The 5345-nt window shown below is 47.8% G+C and overlaps 1 protein-coding gene across 1 annotated transcript in view; it reads left to right on the top strand.

Annotated features, from left to right (window-relative positions):
• The first annotated feature begins 418 nt into the window (after nt 1–418).
• The window catches only part of SETD3 (SET domain containing 3, actin N3(tau)-histidine methyltransferase), a 64530-nt gene continuing 59603 nt past the window's right edge, over nt 419–5345 (top strand). Inside the window, exon 1 of the mRNA XM_075426424.1 lies at nt 419–529. The gene's annotated coding sequence lies outside the window, so the exon portion shown is untranslated. The remainder of the gene's footprint in view (nt 530–5345) is intronic.

The raw sequence follows: 5345 nt of genomic DNA, 5'->3' as shown, positions 1-5345 counted from the left end.
CGTCGGCGTCCCAAGGGCGTAGCGCACGAGGACGGCGACCCTGTCGCCCAGCAGCCAATGAGAAGCGGCTACCCTCACGCCCCTCCAGCCAATCCCATCTCCTTCAGCGGCGGCTAAGCGCGAGAAGCAGGCGAGGCGACGTGCTGCCGTAGCCTTGGATCAGGCCAATCAGAAAGCGGCAGGGGGACGATTGCAAGCTGTGGGAGCCAGTAGAAAGCCGAAGGCATGGGTTAAATCTCAGCCAATGGGGGGGCGGCCATGCCCTCTTTTAAGGCCGGTAGCGAATGCGAAGGGGTGGTCGCTGGGGATTGGCCGCCACGGGTCCTGGAGGGGGCGGGGCCTTCCAGTTGGAGGCGGCTGGGCCAATGGAGGCGGCGGAGCGAGGGAGTGGGCGGGGCCAGTCCGGGAGTGCGGGGCTGGGGCGAGCTCGGCCACCGCCTCCCCACCCGCGGGCAGCGGTGTCCGGCGCGAGGGGCCGGGGCTGCGCGCGCTCCAAGCAGGCGAGGCAGGAGCCGCCGCCGCGCGGGAGGTAAGGCGGGCCCCGCCCCCTCCCGGGCCCCTCTCCCCCTGCTCCCGTCGCGCCTCGGCCAGGCCCCCTCTGCCCCCGCCCCGGCGGTGCCCGGCCCGTTCTCCTCGGCCTTCCCGGGGGCCTCGCCCCGCCGCCGGCCGGCCCTGCCGCCTCCCTTCCCGCGGGAGGCGCCGCCCTTTCCGGACACCCCCTCCTCTGCCGCCCCGGGGCGCGCGCCGCGGGCCCAGGCCTCGCCGCCCTCCCTTCCCCCCGCCCCGGCGGCCGTTAGCCCACGCGCGGGGCGCCCACACACCCCCACCCCGCGCCGAGAGGCCGGTCAGAAAGCGGGGCGAAACGAGCGGCTCAGCCCGCTTTCCCTGGTGTCCGGGCCCGGTCTGTGCGTGACGCGTTCGGAGCGCTCCCCCCTCCGCCGAGGGTCCCCGGCGCTCGGGGTCGGAGCCGTCCTGCCCCGGTTCCTCTCCTTTCCTCACCCGGTCCGCAGCCCGCCCCCGTGAGGGGGTTACACCCCCGGTGGAAAACAGGTGGGGTTCCAAGTTAGAAGACAGCACTCAAACTCTTCGCCTGCAGGGTCGTTTCGCCTGGGTGTTTCAGCCTCCCCCGGCTGCTCCTGCAGCTGCGGAGACGGAACTTCTCGTGAGCCCTTCCTCATCGTCCTTCGCACCCAGCAGGGCTTGCCTGGGGTTGCTTAAGCTGAGGCTCTGCTTTGCGATTGTCTTTAATTCTTAGCAACTCCCTAAATTGTGAATGTAAGCGGCGAGTGGGTGTTTACCCAAAGGCAGTATTTAGCTATCGGGACAAGCTCAATTCTTCCTTTTGGAGTTGTCCCTCGCAGCTTCGTTCAAGGTTGGTCTTCTCCCAGGCTTGATATCTGCTCTTTTGGATGGACTTGCCCTTGGCACCTGAGCTTGCTCATGAGACAAAGTTGAAAGCAAATTGCCTTTCTCCCTCTGAAAGCATGTAAGGTGAGCGCCTGTCTGTTCAGGTGACAGCTTTGTTCTGTGAATATTGCTACCCGTGTTAGCTTAACTTCTCACAAGTGTTTTCTTCTTTCACTTGTTGGAACTTTGAGTAAGCAGCTGTAGCATTCTGCATGTCCAGTGTCTGGTTCCTGGTGTAAAATAGTAAGCCAGTGTGTACAAGCTGTAAGAGCAAATGACGTGAAGGGCGCAACGTCAGGGGTGTTTCCAGATGTTTTTGCCCAGTGAAGTAATTTAATATGGTAGAGGTTTAAGCATGCCAGCTTCTGCTTCAACAGAGCTTTCAGTTATGTTTAGCAAGCTGGGATGAAGTATATGTTGAAGTATAGATGAAATTGTTTCCATGGTGTGTCTAGAAATAGACTTAGGGTCTTGGGGGAAGAAATACCACAAATGCTGAAATCGTTTGTAGTCTGTATGTTACTGTTCCTGGTTAGAGATTGGCTGGTCTGTACACTGAAGTCAGAGCTGAGTCTTGAACCAAACTTCTAATTTCAATATTGTATGTAATTTAAAAATAGATCACATAATGTCTCTCTGCAGACAAAGGTGTACATCTTAATGATTTTTTTAATTGTAATAAATATAATGAGCTTAGGTATATTACTGTATCCAAAGTATTACATGCTTTACCGTAGTGGTGCTGATTATACAGTTAAACTGACATATTGGGCAGTTCTCAGCAACTGAGTGCTTTAGTGGTTGCCCTTTGAAAGGAAGTGGCAGTTTGAGAGTGGTGGAGATCTCGGGAGATCTGTATCTTCACTGCCAGAATGTCGTGGTGTTGGGTGCTTGTTGAAGGACATACCACGATGCCCGTGGCTTAAGCGTCAAGGGGTTTTGGAGGTAAGGTTAGTGAGGTTAATATTTTCTAAAGGAAGAACAGATTAAGAAACATGTGGATAAAACCAGTACATTAGGTTTTGTCATTCTGCTCAAAAGGAATTTGTGGAAAAAAAAAGCTGGTGAGAGTCTTCAGGAGGAACTGAAAACTCAAGCAAAGAAATGAAATGACAAAAGTAGGTTGGCAAAGTGGCAGAGTTTAACAGTCCATTTGTTGTTTCTTTTCTGCAAAGAGTAATTATTTTCCTTTATGGCTAAATAGTTGTCTGAGGAGTTGGTTCAAAAGAGAGGCAAGGAGGTTATTAATCATTGAGAAAGGCTGGTTTCCTGCGGGGCAGCTATTAAGCTATCGTCCCTCAAAGATCAGTGAGGTGTTTATAGTAAGAAGCACTCCTCCTGCCTATGAAAGCTGTAATGGAAGGTGGGGGGCGTGGGGACAATCCTGTAGTTAGTAATATAATAGTTCAGAATCGGCAAGCTTATAAAAGTGATAGTAGTTATGAAATATATACCTTTCTTTGGGATGTTGTCTTGGATGTAGACCTTTTTCTTTGCCCTTTAGAATTTTGTTCCCTTCAGATTAATAATTTCTTACCAGTAGTTTATATTTAATTTATGAGGCAGTCTTGTATTTAGTATCTAACTAGGTTTAACTGGGTGGAGTGGGGGAGGGGGGAATAGATGTCAAACTTACTTTTTTATTTTTGCGGTAGATCTAGGAGTATCTTGATCATCCCAAGTCAGAATATTGTCAAGACGTGTTCTCTTTGATTCTAATTATATGACTAAATGCCTTTGGAAGTTGCTTCCCAACAATTAGCTAAATTTGTTGGAGTTGGTGCTTTTTGTAAGTGCATCAAATAAACATTTAGCTGATTTTAGTAACTTCTTTTGAAATTATTCTGCAGAGTGGCTTCTTCCCAGTATCACAGTAATATTTATGCACCATCATTCTTTCCTTAACCTAAAACCAAAATGCGGTTAAGAAAGTTTGTTCTCTGCAGCGTAGATGCATGCAGTGTATACAGCAGTGCTTCGGTCTTCCCTCTTGTCCAGATGCTTTAGGCTTGTGCTAATGTTGGCAAACCTGTAATGGTACTGCTTTTTATAGCAATTGGAGGGATTATTAATTTAATTCTGACCATCCTTTGCCAGCTAGCTTGTTAGAGACACTTCAGCTTCCTAGGCCTGGTTTTAGATGTTTAATAATGTTTTAATCAGGACTACTAAGTGCGAAATATGAGAAAGGACATCTCAAATCTAAATAAAGTACACTAGTTCTTCATCGTACCATAAAAATGCCCTTTTAGTGTTGTCTGGCTTTAGTCTTGTGTATTTGGAGCTAGACTTTGAAGAATCTTGTGTTGTAGTAACTAAAAGGCAACTTCAGTGCCCAAGAGTGTTTTGACATTGCTTTGCATTTTTGCTCTTGCCCTTCCTCTGCTGTAACCTTCTTTGCTCCCTTTTTCTGTTTTTAGCTGCTCTGCCCTACATTGGCTCTTGCCTGCATCTCTTCCACCAAAGGATTATTCCAGTTGCTCTGTCTATCCCTGTCTGTCCTATACCACTTCCCATACTGTTCAGCAAGTCTGCTAATGCTTTTTCTTTCGTTGAAGTAAGGAAGAATTAGCACCAACGTCTTGCATTTCAGTTCCGGGATCTGTTACCAGGCTAGAGCAGCAGGCCTGTCAGCTGCAGGGAGGATTCCACTTGTCTTTCTAGCCTGGGCTGAAGCATGCTGAGATGGAAGTGACTGTGCTCGAGATCAGTTTTATCTCCAGTGAGTACATGCAAACAGGTGTTTACAGGCTCTGAAGCTGGCAACATCTAAGTAATACAGAAGGCAGACATAAAGCAAAAGGCGTGTTTCTGAGACTGTAGCTGCTAATATCTGTGAAGAATCAAAACAGAATATGACTTCTAATTTGAGATATTTCTTTTAGTTTTAAGAAGGGTTTTCTGAGCCTAAAGTTAAAGGCTGTTAAATATTAGGGGATGACAGAGTAGTATCTACTCCCTGTTTTGCTTTATTCTTGGGTATCTTCCCAATATCTCTGAAGGAATTGGCTGACCTGTCCTGGAAGTGCCTGAGTAGCAGTGCTTGAACCACGATGGTATTCAGCCAGGGTGTTATTGTAGGTGAAAGTTGTCTTTGTAGATGAAGATGGACTGTAAACTGTATCAGTTCTAATAAATTGCTTTTCAATTGCTTCTGTTAAGAGTGTGATCTGCCTGCACTGAAAGGAGGGGAGTCTGTCTCTGGGGCTCTTGTGTTAGTAGTCTGATTTTTCTAGCCTTTTGCACGTGGATCAGTTTTTAGGTTTTGCTTTTTATGTGTTTGTTTTAGGATATGATATGTAGCGATGGAATTATGCAACTGTCCATAAAACTAAGTTTCTTACATTGCAAATGCTGCCTGTATTTCTTAGCAAGTCGTTAATAGAAATAGCAGAATCTTCCTTTGTCTTTAATGCTTTATAGCACTAGCATCCAAGGTTTTCACATGTTATTGTTTTGGTGGAGTCGGAAGAGGATGTAATGTGTGGGTTTGCACTTCCATGGAACCTGTGTTGATGGTCCAGTACCTCCCATATGCTGGGTCTTGCTTGGTGTGCCCATACTGGTGATAATGTAAAGGAATATGAGTTACTTTGCAGGGAGGGGATGGTGGCAACCAAGCGTGAGGTGCAGGCTGTTTTGTGCCCCTGCCAGGCCTACTGTGGGGCTGTTGTCGTTGTGGCCACTCTTGAAGTCATTTGGTTATCTTACTGTGATGACAGAATTTATAGATGTAGCTGCATAACTTCAAGTACTGAGAGAAGTAGCTTTTGGGTTTAAGAACTTTTGTATTGAAATATTTCTGACAAGGACTTCTGAAAGATCTAATTTTGCAGATTTGCTTCAAGATAATACAGGTGAACAGTGTCTTAATGTCTGCAATTATGGAATTTGTCAATCTGTTTGTATACACTGTCCCACTGTCCAGGTCATCAGTG

This window comes from Opisthocomus hoazin, chromosome 7 (genome assembly GCF_030867145.1).
Source record: "Opisthocomus hoazin isolate bOpiHoa1 chromosome 7, bOpiHoa1.hap1, whole genome shotgun sequence".
Lineage (NCBI taxonomy): Eukaryota > Metazoa > Chordata > Aves > Opisthocomiformes > Opisthocomidae > Opisthocomus > Opisthocomus hoazin.
Note: the sequence above shows the minus strand (reverse complement) of the source record. Positions and strands in the feature narration are given on the sequence as shown.